The sequence below is a fragment of the Rattus norvegicus genome, chromosome 1, assembly GCF_021556685.1.
Source record: "Rattus norvegicus strain SHRSP/BbbUtx chromosome 1, alternate assembly SHRSP_T2T, whole genome shotgun sequence".
In the NCBI taxonomy this organism is placed as follows: Eukaryota; Metazoa; Chordata; class Mammalia; order Rodentia; family Muridae; genus Rattus; species Rattus norvegicus.
The window spans coordinates 246183083-246206782 of NC_141534.1; positions in this window are offsets into that span (position 1 = coordinate 246183083).

Consider the following 23700-nt stretch of genomic DNA (forward strand, 5'->3'; position numbering starts at 1 on the left):
CACCTTCATTTGTAGCAGATGTGCAGCTTGGTCTTCGTGTGGGGCTCCTAACAATTGGAGCAGGGGCTGTTTCTGACTCTGTTGCCTACCTTAGGATCCCTTTCCCCTAGTTGGGCTGCCTTGTTGGAACTTAGTGAGAGAGGATTCACTTAGTCCTGCTGCAACTTGATAATTCAAGGCAGATTGGTTCTGGTGGGGGACTTCCCCTTCTCCTCAGGGAAGAGGAGTGGGTAATGGGAAAGATGTTTGTGAAGGTGGGACTGGGAGAAGAGGGGAGAGGGGATGTAAAGTGAATGAATAAATTAATAAAGAAAAAACTAGCAGACAGTTCTTCAGTTCTCTCACATGGAAACCATCAATTAATGTAGGCTAGTACTATCTCTCTAGCAACCTACCTGCTGTCAGATTTTAGGCCTGGGCATAAATTACTTGAGAATCCAGATCTATCTAGAATGTGACAGAACTATGCTGGGAGATACCAGCACATATCTAGATTGCTCGTAAATCTTGACGGACTGAAGTAGAATAAGGGCTGAGGGTAGGTTTCTTTGTTTCTTATTGTTTAGGGTTCTTGTTTTGTCTGTTGCTTTGCTTTAGAAAATTAGTATAAGCCATCTCTGACATTCTAAGGTCAGTCTTGATAATTGTCACACATGATCTGGAACCAGTGAGTTGCTAACTGATGACCCTTGTAAATTACAGGAACAGAAGGATTAGAATCCAGAACTGACGATGCGTGCTAATGAACACGTCTCTCAGCCACAGCAGTTTTATTTTATTCTAAACATCAATCATTATGTCAATCCCCATGGCTAATGCTACATCAGTTTTCCTCGATTCAATGCAGAACTCTTAGAGAAGACTATGAGTTTTTAAGCAAAAGTTAAATATTAAAATATGCATGGATTTAACCTTTTAAGTTTTGCCTTTTTTGTTCTTAACTTTTAAGGACCTGTGGAATGTTTTGCTGATGCAAGTATTAATTTGAACCTGAAAGTTATAACTGTTTCATTTTTTTCCTTTGGTTTAAAGAAAAACATGATACTGCAAAAACTACTGAATATGGACGAATGTGGTGCTTCTTATACCGTCTGCTTTTGTTCTTTCCCACTTTGTCTTTATACGAATCCGCAGAGTGATGCTCTCCAGTTGTTAACAATGGATATACTCCTGTTTTATAATTTAATATAATTTTCACTTCCCTCATTTTTCTCTATTTTTGCAGCTTTTAAAATAATAAGCATACATCACTTTTAAGAAAACAGTAAGATAAATGGGCAGCATTAAAACTTCAGAGCAATGCGGTGGATGAAAAATGTGGAGTTCATTTCAAACCTTATTCTCTTGCAAACAGTCCATGGTTTTTGCTCATTTAATCACTTCAACATCAAGGTGTGGAAGTGGAAACCACAACGAGGCGCATAACCTCTGCTGTGGGAGACGGTCTGAAGCCAGAAAAGGTTGGGAGCATTATACTGTGAGACAGGCCTGTTTTAAACTCTACGTCTTAGGTTTTTGGTCTTAATTTACGTATTTTCTCCAGGGATAGAAAGCATGGACAGGAAAATGATATGACCTCATTGAAGCGCCGACAAGGGTCACTCACAAAGCTGCTGACTAATGAACTAGCAAGAGGGACAGCAAATCTAACTCGGTTCAGAAGACAAACGTTTCTTTGTTTTCTTCCCCTAATTTTGGCCCTCTATGTTTGCTTGTTTGTTTAATACAAAAGAAAATAATTGTTTCAAAAATAATAAAAAATTATGGAAAAACACATACAAGGAAGAATAAAGACAATCTAATTGTCTCTCAAATACAACTTCCATTCCATTGTGGTCGGAAGTCAGGAGTTTTGTCCTAAGCATTTTGATTGGCACTTGAGATCAAAGAGAATGAGGAATGTTTGTGGGACGCTCTCTGCATGATGTATTTATGCCCCATATGAGCATAACTCACGGTCCATAAAGCACATGATCACAGAAGAGATTAGAAAACATCAAATTGGAAAATTAATGGAATCTTGTGACCTAGATACAAAACCCAGTCTTTTAAGGGGTGATAGACTCAACCCTCCACACGGTTTTCCTATTTTTATGAGAAATCGTAAATATCTTACGTACTCTTCTCTTTTGCAATTAAATGACCAAAATAAAAGTTTTAAGTTATGTCCTTGCTGAACATTTATTAGTCAATAATTTCCTCGGAAAATATCCCCCAGAGAAGGATTGCTAAGTCACCCTGTAACTATAGCTTAAAGGCAGTTTATCTAGTTCCAAAATTTCTGGAAGTCTCAGCACATAAGTAATTTTACTGATAATAAAGAATGACCACCTCACAAAGCTTTACTAGTTCTGAATAACACTACTAGTGTTATCGTTTTACTGCACTTGAAGACAAACCATGCCTATCGCCTACATTTTTATACCTTTGATTATTTTCAAGGTTAAAGAACTTTCCACAGATTTACTATTGCTTCTCTTCCATTTCTCACTTTTAGTTGTTTTTCAGATGACAGAATTGTCCCCTCGTTATTAATCTGTATTATTTTAAAATAGCTCATCACATGTCCATGTAAAAAGCTGCATCTATGATAATCAAATGGGGATGAGAAGATTAGATTTTAAAATAGGCTCTGTTAAGAGAAGGTGTTTAAGAAAACAGAAATAAGCCTGAGTGGAATTTTTTTCCATAAAGAAGCCAAAATGGCTTCCACAGCCACTCGTGACAGACTAGACTCTACCGTAGCTCTTCACGGGTGCTAGGTAACTCAGAAGCCATAGAGAAATGGTCTAGGCTGCAACAAAAAACCAAGTGTGTGTGAAGATATAACAGGGGCAGAGCAGGTTTAAAGCAGAATTATGGCCTCAGCCTCAATCCGAGGTATTTGTAATGACTCTTAGACACACACACACACACACACACACACACACACACACACACACACACGCACACACAAACGCCATTGTCTGGACTAGCTACATGGGATGGCAGAGGTATGTGAAGTGACACTGTCCAATGGCCATACAGGCGTGAGGAAGCCTGAAAGTGGCAAGCCGTAGATGCAGCAGCGAACACACAGTATGAGAGTTTGGAAGGTGATGCTAAAGCTTCGGAGTAGCCGGCATTCCACTGTCTGGATGAGCTACCCGGGATTGCAGAAAGCCAGTGGAGGAACCTACTACAGCATTCTGACAGGCAAGAAAAGAGAACAACGCACATACCAACAAGCCTTCCATGTCTGCTCCCCTCAGAGCCTCAATCGTCAAAGATCCCGAAAAGGAGAGAGTAATCCACAAAACACCAGGGACGAAACTGCAATGTTTTTGTAAGCGATAATAACTCAGCCTGGGAATTCTGGCAGAGAATAAGCCTCCACAGAAATCCTCTCCCCCGGAGGACACGCAGATTTAATTTGTTTGAATTACAGCTCTCACCACCACCTGAGAAGACTCAGACACTTAAAGGAGCAAGAGAAGCCACATCATACCAAGCGGGAAGCAATATAAGTCACAATATCTTGGGCTTCCATTTATTGCTTATTTCTCTTTTATTATTTATACTTTACTTACACTTTTTTTAGTATTTATACTTTTGTTCTTTACTTAAAGGCTGCGTTTTAGCTTGAATCTCTCTGAATAAAGGTTATGAGAGACCATGGGGTTCATTTTCTGATACTAAGAACGGAAGAAGGTCATGGGAGAATGGGAGATTGAAAAGAATGGGGGAGCCATAGATACTCAGATAAGACAGGCCGTTTTTATTCTACGTGAGGACCACTAAACAAACAGTCATGAGCACATCTGCCACCAGGCATCGGGCATACACCAGCACACGTGGGCCATTTGGAAGCAAGCACAGGGAACTATAGGAAGACACACATTAGCAAGCTGACAACTGAACAAAGGCCTTTGACCTCTAGGCCTTATTTATACAGATTCACACACAAGTGACACTCTCCCGAGAATAATTATTTAATAAATTCCATCACTCCTTGGCTTGGGATTGCTGGGAGATCCCAAGGCACCCATTCTGTGCTGACTCAGTACCTACTGGAATGCCCAACCTCAGCCTAGTGTTAGCCGACTCATCCAGGCTGTCCATATCTGTGCCAGGTTATGCTAGCATGAGCTGTGCTGTGTCTCCTCGTCTGTCTGTGCATTACGAGGCAGTATTTTCCTACCACGTTTCAGATCTCTAACTTGTATGTTTCCTTTCTCGTTCTCTCTTCATTTCTGCATTACTGAAATGGTCTCTTCTCTCTTCATTACTTAAATATTGGAACACTCAGCTCTAAACAAAAGAGAGAGTGAGAAAGGGAGAGGGAGAGAGAGAGAGAGAGAGAGAGCCTAAAAAGTACATTTCCCCCAGACAGGATCCTAGTGCCATTGTCCCTGAACTGGATTAGAACTATAATGAACTGTACAGTGTCCCCCGCTGCATGCCAGCCACACAGGTAACCAGGACTGCTACCAAGTCACTGTGTCTCTTACAGCCATCGTCTCTGTCACTGAGAGCCACCTGGAGACATAAATACTAGTAAAATGACCTCACCAGGAGGCCTCGCATAAAATAAGGTGAACAAAAAGAATGGGGACAGAGGGGAATGAAGATTTGAAGATACCTTCATCCCAAGAGAGCAACAAACTTCGACAAAGAAAGAGAAGAAATTTGAAACAGCATTCATTATATCATCTCCACAAACACACAACTACGTGCTTAAGACCTTAGATGCATATCTCTCAGCATAAACAAAAATGAATTCAAACTAAAAAAAATTAAAATGTTAAAATGTAAAAAGAAAGGAAAGGAGTTGGAAATCTGGATCAGTGATGAAGAGCACTGGCTGCTCTTCCAGAGGAAGAGCATCCTACCGTCCTACCGTCCTACCGTCCTACTGTCCTACCATACTACTGTCCTACTGTCCTACCGTCCTACTGTCCTACCGTCCTACTGTCCTACTGTCCTACTGTCCTACCATCCTACTGTCTTACTGCCCTACCGTCCTACCGTCCTACCATCCTACTGTCCTACTGTCCTACCGTCCTACTGTCTTACTGTCCTACCGTCCTACCGTCCTACCATCCTACTGTCCTACTGTCCTACCATCCTACCGTCCACATGGCACAATGTTAGATGGGAAATAGACAGCTTCCATTAATAACTGAAAAGAACAGATTCAAACCAAAACTCAACAAAATTGATAAGGAGGGACTCCTTATACTTATTAAAGTAAAAACCCAACAACAGGATATATTATAATCCTAAAATATATTCTCATTTTAAAAATCAACTAGAGCGCTCTTACCTTTCTCACATTCATTACTTTTAGTTTGATGATTTTAACAGACTTTTCCGAGACATCTGCTCTCTCTCCCAGCATCTTACAGAGTTTTCTACTTATTTTTAATTTTCCCTTTCATTCTGTACCTCTTTGTTTGACTTCCCTTCCTGTTCCCAGTCTTTCCAATTGACTTTGTAGATTCTCCCCTTTTATAAGCTCCTCTCTGTGCCTTCCTCATTTCTAGAAGACTAAAATGTTCACAACTTCTACACAGTTAGGGTGTAGCTTTGTGAAAATTAATGCCTGTTTTCTCTTAACCCATCCGACAGCACTACCTTGAATACTCTGCTTAGGTAGTGTCCTGGGTTCATTAGAAAAGGTCTCAGATCTCACAGGCTCCTGAACCCACTGGCTGAGTACTGGGCTCACCCTCGGCTTCCAGTAGCTCCCATCAATACCTCTTGCTCTCTCATGAAGCTGTGCACACAAGTGTGTTTCTGATATTCCCTGTGCTTTTGGTTGTGTTACCTCCTCTGACCAACACACCCAGATTTAACGTTCCCCTCATCTGCGGCTCCCCTAATAAAGGGAGCACGCTGGCATAAATGAACTAGACTGGGTTCAGGCAAGAGCTAGCTTTCCAACCCTACTGCCAAGGTGAACGAGTTTCCTGAGAGAGAAACCAACCGCAGCTCAGGCACATGGACTCTAAGCCACCTATTAGGATACAGCATCCTGTGAAAATCATGTAGTAAACAACCACAGTCATGTCCCCTGAGTCCTTATTAGGGCAGCGCTGGAGTTTAGAGTCCCCTTCCAATGGGACCAAAAGACTAAATTAAGGACAAATACAAGTATGGTCTATGCAGGAAATGAGTGTGTGCTGGCTGTCTCAGCCTCCCCCTTGCCTGTAATTTCCTATACCTTCTCTCTAAATCTTTCTGTGTTTTAAGGGAAAGTTGTGTGGTTTTGTGGAAGGGGAGCCAGAAGTTGATAGTTAAAAAATTCAGCTTCTGAATTTACTCCTTGGGTTTCAATCCCAACAGTGCCAACTACAAGATCATTGACTTTGTCCTGGCAATTTTAATTCTGTGTCTGATTTTTCAATATATTTTTAAATTATTCTTTTAATTTTCATGTATGTAGGTGATGTATTTTCTTTACATTCAACTTACAATTCTCTCTTCTCCTCCCTTCCTGACGAGTCTTTCTTACTTTTATGTCATGTGTACGGGGTGTGTGTGTGTGTGTGTGTGTGTGTTCACACTCATCTGTCTGCCTGTCTGTTCTCACTTGCAGAAATAACTGTGTTGTGGGCTATTATGGAAATTAAATGAGTTAATATTGAACTTAGAAAACCACTCTAATTTATAAAAAGATGGCATGCTTACCACATTTGTTGTTTTGTGAGCTTTCTGTGACAGCGTGCAACGAGTTCTTTCCTTTCATCAGGTCATCATGCCTCACCCTGGGCATCCACATCTCTATGGAGGATCTTCGAGACTCTGACAAAGGCACACTGCCATCTTTCAGCTGCGATTCTTTGATTTTCTGAGTTTGTTAGTGAAACCTCTGCAGGGACAGCAGCATCTTCCATAACTGCCCTGCTCCTCTCCCTGAAGACAGCGAGGCAGCAGCTTCTCCTTTAAGACTCTCGGGCTTACTTTAGGAGAAATCTGCATCTCTTGGCTGAGAGAAGTAACCTCTTTTCTCAGTAGAGATATGACATATTTGGCCAGAGTCAGAGACTGTTTTATATATCATTTTTTTAGATTATGACAGACAAAGGGTTACATTTCTCCCTAGTGTTTTCTAATTGGAAAGTAAATATGCTATAAATTGAATATTCTTGTGCAAATATCCAGAATGATTTTATAGTTTAAGAATAGCATAAAGACCTAGCCAGTAAAATGGTCCAAAATGGACTTTAATCAATGAAGAGTACTTGATAATATATAAACTCAACATGTTCATTTGCTTTTATACATTTATGTTTATGAAGAATTTTATAATTCAAGATGTTTTCAACACAAACTGTTCTACAAAGGCTTTCCCACTTAGCTATTATAGATTTACTGTTTCTACTTATTTTCTATTTCTTATTCATATTATGTGTATATTATTATATTGCTAGAATGGGGCCCTTTATTCCTCTTCACACTAATCCTATTGATGGATTATTTTTGCTTGATCTAAATTCTTTTTTTTAGCTCAATTTTTATTTTTTCTAGATTGTTAAACAAGATGTAGTTTAATTTTATTCTTTATTGTTAACAATAAAATTGTTTATAACCGATCTTTTTCTCGTAATATAGTCTGGTACTATTGTGCTATTATTCTTGTTTGCATGACTATTATTTTAATTATAATGAAATATTCTCAGGCTTAACAGACTAAGCACATTTAAGTGTTCCTATTTTGCTTTTCAGTAATGTCTATTTTTTGTAATTATTAGTTTATTGTTTCTTTAAAAAGCACATTTTCTTTTTTTAATGACCGTATATATGAAGCTTGAAATTTTTATAAAAGCTAAATAACCTAGATATATATATATTTTTTTATTAACTTGAGTATTTCTTATATACATTTCGAGTGTTATTCCCTTTCCCGGTTTCCGGGCAAACATACCTCTCCCCCCTCCCCTTCCTTATGGGTGTTCTCCTCCCAACCCTCCCCCCATTGCTGCCCTCCCCCCATAGACTAGTTCACTGGGGGTTCAGGCTTAGCAGGACCCAGGGCTTCCCCTTCCACTGGTGCTCTTACTAGGATATTCATTGCTACCTATGGGGTCAGAGTCCAGGGTCAGTCCATGTATAGCCTTTAGGTAGTGGCTTAGTCCCTGGAAGCTCTGGTTGCTTGGCATTGTTGTACTTTTGGGGTCTTGAGCCCCTTCAAGCTCTTCCAGTTCTTTCTCTGATTCCTTCAACGGGGGACCTATTCTCAGTTCAGTGGTTTGCTGCTGGCATTCGCCTCTGTATTTGCTGTATTCTGGCTGTGTCTCTCAGGAGCGACCTACATCCGGCTCCTGTCGGTCTGCACTTCTTTGCTTCATCCATCTTGTCTAATTGGGTGGCTGTATATGTATGGGCCACATGTGGGGCAGGCTCTGAATGGGTGTTCCTTCAGTCTCTGTTTTAATCTTTGCCTCTCCCTTCCCTGCCAAGGGTATTCTTTTTCCTCATTTAAAGAAGGAGTGAAGCATTCACATTTTGATCATCCGTCTTGAGTTTCGTTTGTTCTAGGGATCTAGGGTAATTCAAGCATTTGGGCAAATAGCCACTTATCAATGAGTGCATACCATGTATGTCTTTCTGTGATTGGGTTAGCTCACTCAGGATGATATTTTCCAGTTCCAACCATTTGCCTACGAATTTCATAAACTCGTTGTTTTTGATAGCTGAGTAATATTCCATTGTGTAGATGTACCACATTTTCTGTATCCATTCCTCTGTTGAAGGGCATCTGGGTTCTTTCCATTTTCTGGCTATTATAAATAAGGCTGCGATGAACATAGTGGAGCACGTGTCTCTTTTATATGTTGAGGCATCTTTTGGGTATATGCCCAAGAGAGGTATAGCTGGATCATCAGGCAGTTCAATGTCCAATTTTCTGAGGAACCTCCAGACTGATTTCCAGAATGGTTGTACCAGTCTGCAATCCCACCAACAATGGAGGAGTGTTCCTCTTTCTCCACATCCTCGCCAGCATCTGCTGTCACCTGAGTTTTTGATCTTAGCCAATCGCACTGGTGTGAGGTGAAATCTCAGGGTTGTTTTGATTTGCATTTCCCTTATGACTAAAGATGTTGAACATTTCTTTAGGTGTTTCTCAGCCATTCGGCATTCCTCAGCTGTGAATTCTTTGTTTAGCTCTGAACCCCATTTTTTAATAGGGTTATTTGTTTCCCTGCGGTCTAACTTCTTGAGTTCTTTGTATATTTTGGATATAAGGCCTCTATCTGTTGTAGGATTGGTAAAGATCTTTTCCCAATCTGTTGGTTGCCGTTTTGTCCTAACCACAGTGTCCTTTGCCTTACAGAAGCTTTGCAGTTTTATGAGATCCCATTTGTCGATTCTTGATCTTAGAGCATAAGCCATTGGTGTTTTGTTCAGGAAATTTTTTCCAGTGCCCATGTGTTCCAGATGCTTCCCTAGTTTTTCTTCTATTAGTTTGAGTGTGTCTGGTTTGATGTGGAGGTCCTTGATCCACTTGGACTTAAGCTTTGTACAGGGTGATAAGCATGGATCGATCTGCATTCTTCTACATGTTGCCCTCCAGTTGAAACAGCACCATTTGCTGAAAATGCTATCTTTTTTCCATTGGATGGTTTTGGCTCCTTTGTCAAAAATCAAGTGACCATAGGTGTGTGGGTTCATTTCTGGGTCTTCAATTCTATTCCATTGGTCTATCTGTCTGTCTCTGTACCAATACCATGCAGTTTTTATCACTATTGCTCTGTAATACTGCTTGAGTTCAGGGATAGTGATTCCCCCTGAAGTCCTTTTATTGTTGAGGATAGCTTTAGCTATCCTGGGTTTTTTGTTATTCCAGATGAATTTGCAAATTGTTCTGTCTAACTCTTTGAAGAATTGGATTGGTATTTTGATGGGGATTGCATTGAATCTGTAGATTGCTTTTGGTAAAATGGCCATTTTTACTATATTAATCCTGCCAATCCATGAGCATGGGAGATCTTTCCATCTTCTGAGGTCTTCTTCAATTATTTCCTCAGTGTCTTGAAGTTCTTATTGTACAGATCTTTTACTTGCTTGGTTAAAGTCACACCGAGGTACTTTATATTATTTGGGTCTATTATGAAGGGTGTCGTTTCCCTAATTTCTTTCTCGGCTTGTTTTTCTTTTGTATAGAGGAAGGCAACTGATTTATTTGAGTTAATTTTATACCCAGCCACTTTGCTGAAGTTGTTTATCAGCTTTAGTAGTTCTCTGGTGGAACTTTTGGGATCACTTAAATATACTATCATGTCATCTGCAAATAGTGATATTTTGACCTCTTCTTTTCCGATCTGTATCCCCTTGATCTCCTTTTGTTGTCTGATTGCTCTGGCTAGAACTTCAAGAACTATATTGAATAAGTAGGGAGAGAGTGGGCAGCCTAGTCTAGTCCCTGATTTTAGTGGGATTGCTTCAAGTTTCTCTCCATTTAGTTAATTGTTAGCAACTGGTTTGCTGTATATGGCTTTTACTATGTTTAGGTATGGGCCTTGAATTCCTATTCTTTCCAGGACTTTTATCATGAAGGAGTGTTGAATTTTGTCAAATGCTTTCTCAGCATCTAATGAAATGATCATGTGGTTCTGTTCTTTCAGTTTGTTTATATAATGGATCACGTTGATGGTTTTCCGTATATTAAACCATCCCTGCATGCCTGGGATGAAGCCTACTTGATCATGGTGGATGATTGTTTTGATGTGCTCTTGAATTCGGTTTGCCAGAATTTTATTGAGTATTCTGCGTCGATATTCATAAGGGAAATTGGTCTGAAGTTCTCTTTCTTTGTTGTGTCTTTGTGTGGTTTAGGTATAAGAGTAATTGTGGCTTCGTAGAAGGAATTCGGTAGGGCTCCATCTGTTTCAATTTTGTGGAATAGTTTGGATAATATTGGTATGAGGTCTTCTATGAAGGTTTGATAGAATTCTGCACTAAACCCGTCTGGACCTGGGCTCTTTTTGGTTGGGAGACCTTTAATGACTGCTTCTATTTCCTTAGGAGTTATGGGGTTGTTTAACTGGTTTATCTGTTCCTGAGTTAACTTCGATACCTGGTATCTGTCTAGGAAATTGTCCATTTCCTGAAGATTTTCAAATTTTGTTGAATATAGGTTTTTATAGTAAGATCTGATGATTTTTTGAATTTCCTCGGAATCTGTAGTTATGTCTCCCTTTTCAGTTCTGATTTTGTTAATTTGGACGCACTCTCTGTGTCCTCTCGTTAGTCTTGCTAAGGGTTTATCTATCTTGTTGATTTTCTCAAAGAACCAACTCTTGGTTCTGTTGATTCTTTCTATGGTCCTTTTTGTTTCTACTTGGTTGATTTCAGCTCTGAGTTTGATTATTTCCTGCCTTCTACTCCTCCTGGGTGTATTTGCTTCTTTTTGTTCTAGAGCTTTTAGGTGTGCTGTCAAGCTGCTGACATATGCTCTTTCCTGTTTCTTTCTGCAGGCACTCAGCGCTATGAGTTTTCCTCTTAGCACAGCTTTCATTGTGTCCCATAAGTTTGAGTATGTTGTATCTTCATTTTCATTAAATTCTAAAAAGTTTTTAATTTCTTTCTTTATTTCTTCCTTGACCAGGTTACCATTGAGTAGAGCATTGTTCAATTTCCACGTATATGTGGGCATTCTTCCCTTATTGTTATTGAAGACCAGTTTTAGGCCGTGGTGGTCCGATAGCACGCATGGGATTATTTCTATCTTTCTGTACCTGTTGAGGCCCGTTTCTTGACCAATTATATGGTCAATTTTGGAGAAAGTACCATGAGGAGCTGAGAAGAAGGTATATCCTTTTGCTTTAGGATAGAATGTTCTATAAATATCCGTTAAGTTCATTTGGCTCATGACTTCTCTTAGTCTGTCGACATCACTGTTTAATTTCTGTTTCCATGATCTGTCCATTGATGAGAGTGGGGTGTTGAAATCTCCCACTATTATTGTGTGAGGTGCAATGTGTGTTTTGAGCTTTAGTAAGGTTTCTTTTACGTATGTAGGTGCCCTTGTATTTGGGGCATAGATATTTAGGATTGAGAGTTCATCTTGGTTGATTTTTCCTTTGATGAATATGAAGTGTCCTTCCTTATCTTTTTAATGACTTTTAATTGAAAATTGATTTTATTTGATATTAGAATGGCTACTCCAGCTTGCTTCTTCTGACCATTTGCTTGGAAAGTTGTTTTCCAGCCTTTCACTCTGAGGTAGTGTCTGTCTTTGTCTCTGAGGTGTGTTTCCTGTAGGCAGCAGAATGCAGGGTCCTCGTTGCGTATCCAGTTTGTTAATCTATGTCTTTTTATTGGGGAGTTGAGGCCATTGATATTGAGAGATATTAAGGAATAGTGATTATTGCTTCCCGTTATATTCATATTTGGATGTGAGGTTATGTTTGTGTGCTTTGATTCTCTTTGTTTTGTTGCCAAGACGATTAGTTTCTTGCTTCTTCTAGGGTATAGCTTGCCTCCTTATGTTGGGCTTTACCATTTATTATCCTTTGTAGTGCTGGATTTGTAGAAAGATATTGTGTAAATTTGGTTTTGTCATGGAATATCTTGGTTTCTCCATCAATGTTAATTGAGAGTTTTGCTGGATACAGTAACCTGGGCTGGCATTTGTGTTCTCTTAGGGTCTGTATGACATCAGTCCAGGATCTTCTGGCCTTCATAGTTTCTGGCGAGAAGTCTGGTGTGATTCTGATAGGTCTCCCTTTATATGTTACTTGACCTTTTTCCCTTACTGCTTTTAATATTCTTTCTTTATTTTGTGCGTTTGATGTTTTGACAATTATGTGATGGGAGGTGTTTCTTTTCTGGTCCAATCTATTTGGAGTTCTGTAGGCTTCTTGTATGTCTATGGGTATCTCTTTTTTTAGGTTAGGGAAGTTTTCTTCTATGATTTTGTTGAAGATATTTACTGGTCCTTTGAGCTGGGAGTCTTCACTCTCTTCTATACCTATTATCCTTAGGTTTGATCTTCTCATTGAGTCCTGGATTTCCTGTATGTTTTGGACCAGTAGCTTTTTCTGCTTTACATTATCTTTGACAGTTGATTCAATGATTTCTATGGAATCTTCTGCTCCTGAGATTCTCTCTTCCATCTCTTGTATTCTGTTGGTGAAGCTTGTATCTACAGCTCCTTGTCTCTTCTTTTGGTTTTCTATATCCAGGGTTGTTTCCATGTGTTCTTTCTTGATTGCTTCTATTTCCATTTTTAGTTCCTTCAACTGTTTGATTGTGTTTTCCTGGAATTCTTTCAGGGTTTTTTGCGATTCCTCTCTGTAGGCTTCTACTTGTTTATTAATGTTTTCCTGTGTTTCCCTAAGTGTGTTCATGTCTTTCTTGAAGTCCTCCAGCATCATGATCAAATATGATTTTGAAACTAGATCTTGCTTTTCTGGTGTGTTTGGATATTCCATGTTTGTTTTGGTGGGAGAATTGGGCTCCGATGATGCCATGTAGTCTTGGTTTCTGTTGCTTGGGTTCCTGCGCTTGCCTCTCGCCATCAGATTATCTCTAGTGTTACTTTGTTCTGCTATTTCTGACAGTGGCTAGACTGTCCTATAAGCCTGTGTGTCAGGAGTGCTGTAGACCTGTTTTCCTCTCTTTCAGTCAGTTATGGGGACAGAGTGTTCTGCTTTCGGGAGTGTAGTTTTTCCTCTCTACAGGTCTTCAGCTGTTCCTGTGGGCCTGTGTCTTGAGTTCACCAGGCAGCTTTCTTGCAGCAGAAAATTTGGTCTTACCTGTGGTCCTGAGGCTCAGGTTCGCTCGTGGGGTGCTGCCCACGGGCTCTCTGCAGCGGCAGCAACCAGGAAGACCTGTGCCGCCCCTTCTGGGAGCTTCAGTGCACCAGGGTTCCAGATGGTCTTTGGCTTTTTCCTCTGGCGTCCAAGATGTGTGTGCAGGGAGCAGTCTCTTCTGGTTTCCCAGGCTTGTCTGCCTCTCTGAAGGTTTAGCTCTCCCTCCCAAGGGATTTGGGTGCAGAGAACTGTTTATCCGGTCTGTTTCCTTCAGGGTCCGGCGGTGTCTCTGGCAGGGGTCCTGCCGCTCCTGGGCCCTCCCCCATGGGAGCCCAGAGGCCTTATACAGTTTCCTCTTGGGCCAGGGATGTGGGCAGGGGTGAGCAGTGTTGGTGGTCTCTTCCGCTCTGCAGCCTCAGGAGTGCCCACCTGACCAGGCGGTTGGGTCTCTCTCTCACCGGGTCTGGGCTAGATATATATTTTAATCACAGTTTCCAGGTGTCTTATATACTTCAGTGATTGTTTTTATACTGCTGTAACAAAAGAAAACTATGACCATGTGCTTAGCATTGTTGGCCGGCAACATCTGTTATAGTAAATTCCAGGCATCGTCATTTAAGTATATGCTGATGTTTGTGGCTTCTGCTTGTTCATCAGCCTGGTTCTGTATTGGATTTCACTTTGTTGCCAAAATTTAGAGAATATGACAGAGAAGTCTGTATCCAAAAAAAAAAAAAATCCAAGAACTTTGCATTCCCTTGTTAATTAAGCCTTTGTCAAATATCAAAGAAATTGTGTAGAAATAAACAAAAGATACCCTCAAAAAACTTCTCTTCAACAGCAGCCTGAGATTCATTCAGCTTTGTGCAAATTGTTCTATTAACATGGTAATTACTAATATCAATAGCAAACATCTGTTTTAGGAGTTATTTTATGGGTGTGCCCCTTTAGTAGAACAATAGCATTTGGTTTAACCATAGACCCTCTGCTGATCCACTAGTAAATCTTGCAGCATGGTGTCATTGTAGATCAAAGAGTTTGGAAGCTGGTTTGATACTTACCTTTCTCCTTTGGTAGCATGCACAGCACCTTCCAGTACATTGAACACTAATCTGAAGGGTTGAAGGCTCTGGGTAGGCACTAACTCAAGCTTCCCATGTTCAATAAGCTACCTAGGTGTCTTCAGAAGTTGGGCATTGTCATCAGTTTGTGGCAAGCAGACAATAGCCTTGGCAACAGCTTGAGTTGCTTAGGGGGTGCCAGAGGACAGCTTGGCCAACAACTCAATGAGAAGCAACCCATTCCTGACCTGGAAGCTTTAATTGGTGATGAAAAAGATCCATTTGCCTCATATTGGTTTATTTGTGCAATTTTTGTCCTACTGGTCTTCTGCTCACATAACGTGGATTTCAATTTTGTGGTATTCTTTTTTCGAAAGTCAAGATTTTATTGTCTTCATAAGAAAATCAGCTCAGAACTGGATCTCTTGGCCCTTTCTCTTCTTGTCGCCTCCCAGGTCAAAATGCTTCCATCTCTTAACAGCCAGCATCCTCTTAGATCTGCCATTGGGCTCTATGCACTCCAGTCTCTGCATAATCTTCTTTGTAGTTTTAACTGTTTTTGCAGAAAGCTTGTTTAGTCTACCCACCATAGCCCCTCTGTTTCCTGTTATAGCAATGCTTTCCCAGGACATACAAAGAATCCTTGTCCTTCTTGTACTGTGTCACCTTATAGGGTTGGTGCTTCTTCTATTTCTTACAGAATGTGCGGAGGGTCTTAGGAACGTTCACCATTGTTTGCAAGAGTGCTATTATCTCAGAAAGTCAGTTTTGTGATTTTATAGATTGTGCTCGTGTGTATTTCTTGTGTTTCTCTTTTCATTAATTTTGATTGATTAGTATTTTTTGTTTGTTTGCTTACTTGCCTGTTTGCTTGAGAGAGAGAGAGAGAAAGAGAGAGAGAGAGAGAGAGAGAGAGTAGTTATTTTCTTTCCATTCATTTTATTGGAAAATTTTTCATACAATATACTCTGCTCCTTATATCCTCCTTATACTCCTCCCAGATCCTTCCCACTTGCCATTCACTCAACTCCACATCCTCTCTCTCTCTCTCTCTCTCTCTCTCTCTCTCTCTCTCTCTCTCAACAATTCAAGAACTGAAATCATAAGAAAAGCCATACGTGTGTCTGCTAATAAAGCTGAAATTGGTCTCAGTAATACTAAGGATCACCAAAAAAAATCCAAAGCAATTGGAGTGCAGCTCCTAATGTCACACATGTTGTAGATTTCCACACTGGGTCCAATTAAATACCACTTACATGTCTCTGGGTGAATCTGTGTCAACAATGTCATGCAAAACAGAAGAAGGTAAGTGAGGCTTCATGGACAAAATCTTTCCAATTTTTAATTAGACATTCCATCCATAATGAATAGAAAAAGCTTAATACAAAGTTTCCAGTTTCTGAAAGATTCACATTAACTGAAAGTATGTGATTTTGGAATCAAATCATCTGGTCAATGGATCTTTAACTTAATAAATGTTACACTTGCATTTGAAATCTTTCTAGTAAAAGTAATTATCTTCAAAATGAAATAGACTTTTTTTAAGTTGTTAAATTCATCTGAAAATAATTACCAAGGTAGAAGATTAACAAAGATGCAAATAAATACTCAACTTCCCCAGTGATTATTTTGAAGAAGTGTGTGTGTGTGTGTGTGTGTGTGTGTGTGTGTGTGTGTGTGTGTGTGAGAGAGAGAGAGGGGGGGGGAGAAAGAGAGAGAGAGAGAAAGGGAGAGCTTACAGGAGTGAATGACATTGAGTTGTGAGTGGGACAACATGTGAGTCTTCATCTGTATGCATTTCTTGTGATTTTTCTGCACTATTGTTTCTTGTTAGGTTGTTTTCACATATTCTAATTTGTTTGTTTCTAACAGACACTGAAAGTTTTATCTGCATGCAAGGGTAGGTGGTAAGGAGCTGGAGGGAGTAGTGGGAAGGTAAACTGTAATCAGAATGTATTGTTTGAAAAAATTCTATTTTCACTTAAAAAAAGAACACTAAGAAAACAAGTCTACAAGCTCTTCTGTTAACTAGAATATGTTTCAGTATTTTATGATATAAAGGAAAAAATACTAGTTTCACCAGCCAGTCCCAGTAAAATTGCTTTCTAAACTTATTGTATTGTTTATGGCCATACTATCTAGAATGAAACCAATCTCATCTAAATAATTTTGCCTTTGAATATTTTTAATTATTTTATTTCCTTAATTAAAAATAGCTCTTAAATTCTTGACTAGATAATGCTTAAAGGAGTCAAACATTCAATAATCTACTAATGAATTAATATTTTTAGTAATACCACAAGCTTTTATTCTAATGAATGTGAGGCCTCCAGTGAGGCAAGCAGTATAATCGATCCTCAAAGAATTCTGTTTAAATCATACTTACATTATTGCTTTGGAAAAGTCATCTGAGCCCCAATTTTTATTGTAGAAAATGCAGGCACTAGTACTGTGAGTCTGACAGTGACATTTTAACAGGCCAAGGTAAGAACTAGATACTCTATAAACAGTTGTCATATTTAATGTATCTAATTAACATGGCAAACCACTATATAAAGCTGATAGGAGAAGCAGTCTGCGAATCTCACTTTATGACATCATTGTGAAAAGCAGATACACAAACTTGAATTATGTTTGAAGAGGCAACCACATAACATCATACATATGCCATGCAATTACTGGAGTTCTTCTCTAAAGAATGTGCTGAGCTCCAGGTGGAAGAGCTGTGTTCTGTCCATCACAGTCACAATTCACATCCTGTCATCAGATACGCTCTGCCACCAAAGGGTTTCAGTAAGTGGAGTGGGAAGGGCTTGTCAAACTACTCCACCCCACATTGTCTCTTGTACTGACCTGACATAAGTTCTCGGAAAGAAAGCTTAAAGATTAGTACCTTGTGGGCCTCGATATTCATTACACTGTGAAACAAGAAGAGTTCTTCAAACTTTGAGAAATGCCCCTCTCCAAAACCTAACCTGGATCCTGTCCAATGACAGCCTTACCCCCCTCCACTTAATAAATAAACAAACAGGTGTCTGATAAGGCAGTTCATATGTATCTTGTGTCCTGGTACCAATGCACAAACCAAGTTGCTGCAGCAGATCTCTGTAGGCACTAGTACTGTGAGTCTGACAGTGACATTTTAACAGGCTAAGGTAAGAACTAGATACTCTATAAACAGTTGTCATATTTAATGTATCTAATTAACATGGCAAACCACTATGTAAAGCTGATAGGAGAAGCAGTCTGCGAATCTCACTTTATGACATCATTGTGAAAAGCAGATACACAAACTTGAATTATGTTTGAAGAGGCAACCACATAACATCATACATATGCCATGCAATTACTGGAGTCATTAATGTGGAATCCAGGCAATATGGAGTCACTGATCACCTGTCAGACTATAATAAAAGGTCCCATTTGTTGAGATTTGCTGTGGAGCCAAGTGCAATGCTAAGTGCTTACACTGTTCAAGATTCCCAGCAACATTGCCTGGCTGTTTTCCATGTCCCCTCAAAGGGACGAAGCTATGAAGTTGTTCGTCAACTTTAGCTGAGATCTAGCTGAAGCATTCCCTAACTTCACCATGCTCACCACTACTTTAATGCTAGAAGAAAATACAAAATAAATAAGACACAGTCTTAGACATGAAGAAACTTAATTTAGAAGGAGACATGCAAAAGCATAAGTCAAGATTTATTGACAATTGCTTCAAACTGATACACACCAACTGCTCCCTTTCAAAAGTCCCTCATGGTATGTCAGAAGCAACTGTAGTGCAGTAACACAAGCATGTTGTAGCTGGAGCATGGATAATGTAAACATAAATACAATGATCACACATGAGAATTGTCTGCGCTTTGACAGCATCGTGGCCTCAGAACTTTGGTTGTGATCATTTTGACTCTGCTACAAAGGGATGTTGTGGGTAGGCTCTAAGAAATAAAAGCACCATGCAAGGAGAACCTTTACAGTCCAAAGGAAGCACTCACAAAATTTCCTTAAGAGAATAGAAGTCTACAGAGCATCCTATAAAGCAAGGCTAACAAAACTATCTGAAGGCCTAAGGTTCAGAGGTAGGGAACTCTTATGGAAGAGTTGGGGGAAGCATTGAAGGCCCCAAAGGGGACAGGAGCTCCACAGAAGGACCAACAGAATCAACTAAACTGGATCTTTGGGAGCTCCCAGACACTGAGTCACCAATCAGAGAGCATGCACAGGCTGGACCAAAGCCTTCTGCTGACAAATATGTAGCAAATGTGCAGTTCAGTCTCTGTGTGGGTCCCCTGACATCTGGAGCAGGGGCTGTCTCTGAAGCTGTTGCCTGTCTGTGCTATCCCTTCCCCAACAGAGCTTCTCTGTCTGGCCTCGGTGGGAGAGGATGCACTCAATCCTGCAGAGCCCTGATGTCAGAAAAGAGGTAGGGGGCCCCCACCCTCTCAGAGGAGAAGGGAAGGGGGATAAGCAGAGGGATTCTGTGGGGCAGTGAGGGTAGAGTCTGCGATGTAAAAACAAAAATAAATTTTTAAAATGAACAAAGGCAAAGAAGTACCTAAAGCATAAAAGGAAATCCCCACTGAGTGCCATTGACTACAAATGAGCAGCCTCCTTTTTCTCCTGATTTTGACATACTGGCGACTATATTGTAGGCATTATTTTGTGACGTGATTTCTATTTAATGCCATAATTACAGAACTCATGCTTGACGAATAATATATTTAATAGTTGCATAATAAAAAATAAAGTACATGGGGTTGGGGATTTAGCTCAGTGGTAGAGCGCTTGCCTAGGAAGCGCAAGGCCCTGGGTTCAATCCCCAGCTCCGAAAAAAAGAACCAAAAAAAATAAAAAATAAAAAAATAAAGTACTTTGCAAGGATCAGATTGTAATGTTCTTGACTGTGCTGGGTCAGTAGGCAGTGAAGGTTCACTCTGAGATGTGGTGATTAATGACCCTAGGAATAAAAGAACAGACATGAGCTTCTAGTTAATTTGGTATACAGTATGAGTCACAAAGATAAATGTGTACTTCTTCCCTTCTTCCCACCCCCTGCTTCTAGTATGCAAAAGAAGGATTACTCATTATGAAACAATAAATAAAGCATCTGATAATCACAGAAGAAGAAAGGCCGAGCCCAAAAAATAAGAAACTGCCATGAACAGACTTGAACATGAGGGTCTTATTTATAGCTTATGTCTCCTGTCATTTCCTTGCAAACTATGGTTTTACTCTACTGACCCAATTTAGATTCTATTACTCATATCTTTGTTCCCTTGAGGCATTCTTTACCACTAATGTAGCCTTTTGTTTACTCCTTCATGTAATAACAGGCTCTCATTTTGGTTAAGATTCCCACAAGGATAGTGAATTTATGATGCTTATTTTAATATTGGCACAAATTCACACACTGAGGGTGATGAGTAACCAAAGACCTGGCAGTAGGTCTGTACCCACCTGGAAGGAAATTCCTCAACAGCAAAATGATCTGTTTGCCCAAGGTAAAGGCAGTTTGAAAGTGAGAAAGGGGGTAACTCAAATTCACATCATTATCAGTTACCAGAGTCCCACCTCCAGTGGAAAGTGCATAAGCAAGAGAAAGTTAACTTGGTAATGTCACACATCTGGTTTAAAAATTGTTTTTAAAATCTAGCTAATTCTTCTTATCCAAGTCTGCGATCATATGATTTCCATAGCACCCAATTTTTTGTATTAACCAACTAATTGAATTGTTAGCTTTTATTACTCTCAGCCCCAAAATTGCATCCTTCAAGTCTCAGAGAGAGCCTTGCAAAAAGTACATAACATCTGGATTCGAATCTTTATTATGGGGACACATGTTTAATACAGAATCCCAAGCACACTCTAAAGCATCTTATATGGTCATACCAAATTCTTTCAGAAACCATTCCATCATTTCTTTCTTCTCTCTGTCCCTTGTTCACCTTAAACAAGAGGAATGGCCTTCCTGCTACCCTTAAACATGCCTCCTATATATTGTGGAGCAATGTGATGCCACAATGGAGCCCTATGAGGACAAAGTGGAGTATTGAGGTGTCATAATTAGCTGTGGTGTAACAAGACATAATGGTGATGTCACAGTGGAGGTTTGTAAAGGCACAATGCTGCACTGTGATCTCATGATGGAGTATTGCAATAACAATGGGGCTTTGACATGCCCCAGTGGAGCATTGTCATCTCATTGTGAAGCATTGTAATGTCACAATGGAACACTATAGTGTGTATGCATCATCATGACAACACAATTCAACATTATGTTAGCATGAGACAGTAGTGCTGTGCCACAATGGAAGAGTATGATATCACAAGACAGAATTGTGTGATCACGACAGAGCACTGTCATGTCATAGCAGAGCACTGTGGCTGCATAATGGAATGCTGTGATATCATAGTAGAATATTATGATCTCATAATAGAATGTTATGATATCACAATGAAGCACTGTGATGCCATAGGCAACCCGTGACAGCAAAAGACAGCATAGTGACATTCCAATGAAATACTGTGATGTCAAAATTGATTTGTGATGTCACGAGTTGCTGTGATGTCACAAGGTACATTGTGTTAGCACAGTGGAGTAGTACATGTCACAGTGATCTCATAATAAAGTATTATCATATCATAAAAGAGTACTTATTGTTATACAGTTATACCAAATTCCCCCAGACTCCACTCCATCATTATTTCTTCTCTCCTCCTTATTCACCTCAATCAACCAGAGTGGCTTTCCTAGAATCCTTGATCATGTTTCATATGTTTTATGAAAGATTGCATTGTCACAATGGGGTAACCCAACACTGTCTTGTGACATCACAATGCTCCACTGTGAAACAAAACTACCCCATGCCGTGTCACATACAGCATTGCAATGCTACAATGAGGAACTGTGTGAAAATGAAACATGACTCACATCCAAGTTTGGGGGTCAAACATCACTTCTTATGAGAGACTTCCCCTGCACTCATCATCTGAGTGATCACCCTGTCAGTCTTCCAACCTCACACCCTGCTTTATTTATCCCAGAGGGCTTATCACCCTCTATACGAAGTTGTTTATTCCTTCAACAGTCCTTGCCTTCTAGACTAAGCTTAGTACCAGCAGAGGTGCTGAGTTTTGGTCACAGATCTAGTCTCAATGCCCAGGCTTGGTCCTAAGAAGGAATGCTGTAAATTTTCTGCTCACTGATAGACTGGGGGAAGAATCTGTTAAATGTATTGCATTACGAAGGCTCAAGCTACAAACAAATATCTACAGGACCTCGCCATAAGAAAAGTCTTGGAACCAAAATCTCTGAAAATGGAACTGAGACAAACACTCAAGGGTCTCCTCTGCTCCACAAACTTGAATTGCATATGGTATCCTCGCCAACTTGAGCATCACCATCCTATGGACCATTGTGCTTCAGACGCTGTTAAAAACAGAGCTCAGGAATGGACCCAAGGATCCTGATAAGAATAAGCCCTGATAGGCACTAGCCCGTGATGTCACTGATGCATAATAGATACGTCTTCTAGGTCTCAGTTTCATCACCTGAAAGTATTGGGCAGTGGCATGCAATAGTTTTCAGAATTACATGAAACAATATTAATGAAGCAACATGATAAAAATGTATCATGAAGAAATGTGATAAAAATGCATTAGGAGCATTGTTAAAGGCTAAATAAATGTTTGATTGATAGCAATACTGTCTCTGGAAGTACAAATAACCAGGCTTCATTCTACGCCTACATCAAAAAAAAGAGTCACACTGCTAGATAATGAGTAGAAACATCCAGAAAAACATCAATCATCATCGAGGTTCATTGTCTCACTCATCTCTGTGCTGTGGTGAGTAAAAGCAAATTTCTGATACTTACTCTACTGAAGGGTTTACTAACAAGATATTCTCTATTCTGAAGGCCAGAAATCCAGCCGGTCACCAGGCAGAAGAGTCTCCTAGCTGACGAGGTGTCACCAAGGAAGTAAGTTGTATACTGTTCACTGCTAATTCTAAATGTGTCCCCAGAAACTCTTGGCAATCTCTAGTGTCAAAGTCAATAGGACCCTGAAAATCAAGTATAGAAAATTGCATGCTTGGAGCCTTGCTTTACCTCACAAGCTGGGAGACACACTGTTTGAACCAACTAATTGAAACTAAGAAAGCCAGCATCTAAGGTCTGATGCTTTACATCAGGAAACACCAGAAGGTAATGGAGTCACAAGGTGGTTTTCTAAACCTTGTACTCTGATCATCACTGTACGTATGACTAGGATGAGTTTGAAGATGCATGACAAGTGGAACCACATCACCCTCCTAGCCCAAAAGAGACTTAACAATTCATATAGACTGTCTCTGGGAACCCTGGTATGAAATCCATAAAATCATCCAGTAAGCACTGTCAATGAATCAGAGTCGAAACATAAGAAAAAGGAAATCAATTTCCAAACCCACAGAACTCTGAGAAGGAAGCAAGAAGAGCTGCTGGTGAGACCTCACACCCACTTCAATGATCACCTCCTCATTGAGCCCCTCCCTTGTCAGCCTGTCTGTCAGTTTCAAGAGAAGGCCTGTCCTAGCCCCCACCAATGCTGACCTTTCCCAGCACTGCCCATTTGGAAACTTATTGTATCCAGCGGCACCAGCTGGCTAATTAAATAGAAGAATCTGTTTCTTTAGTAGTCTCCTTGAGAAAGTGTTAATAAAAATTATGTATTTGGTATTCCTCCTTTTCCTTAAAAATGTACAACTTAACAATTCCCTTATAAAACAAAGATGTTTCATAATTTAAGATGACTGTTCAGGAGGCAAAGCTATTATCTCATTTTATAGATGAACAGATTTGGTTTCAGAGCTCTTAAGTGAATTGTATATGTTAAACAGTAAAACAACCAAGCTG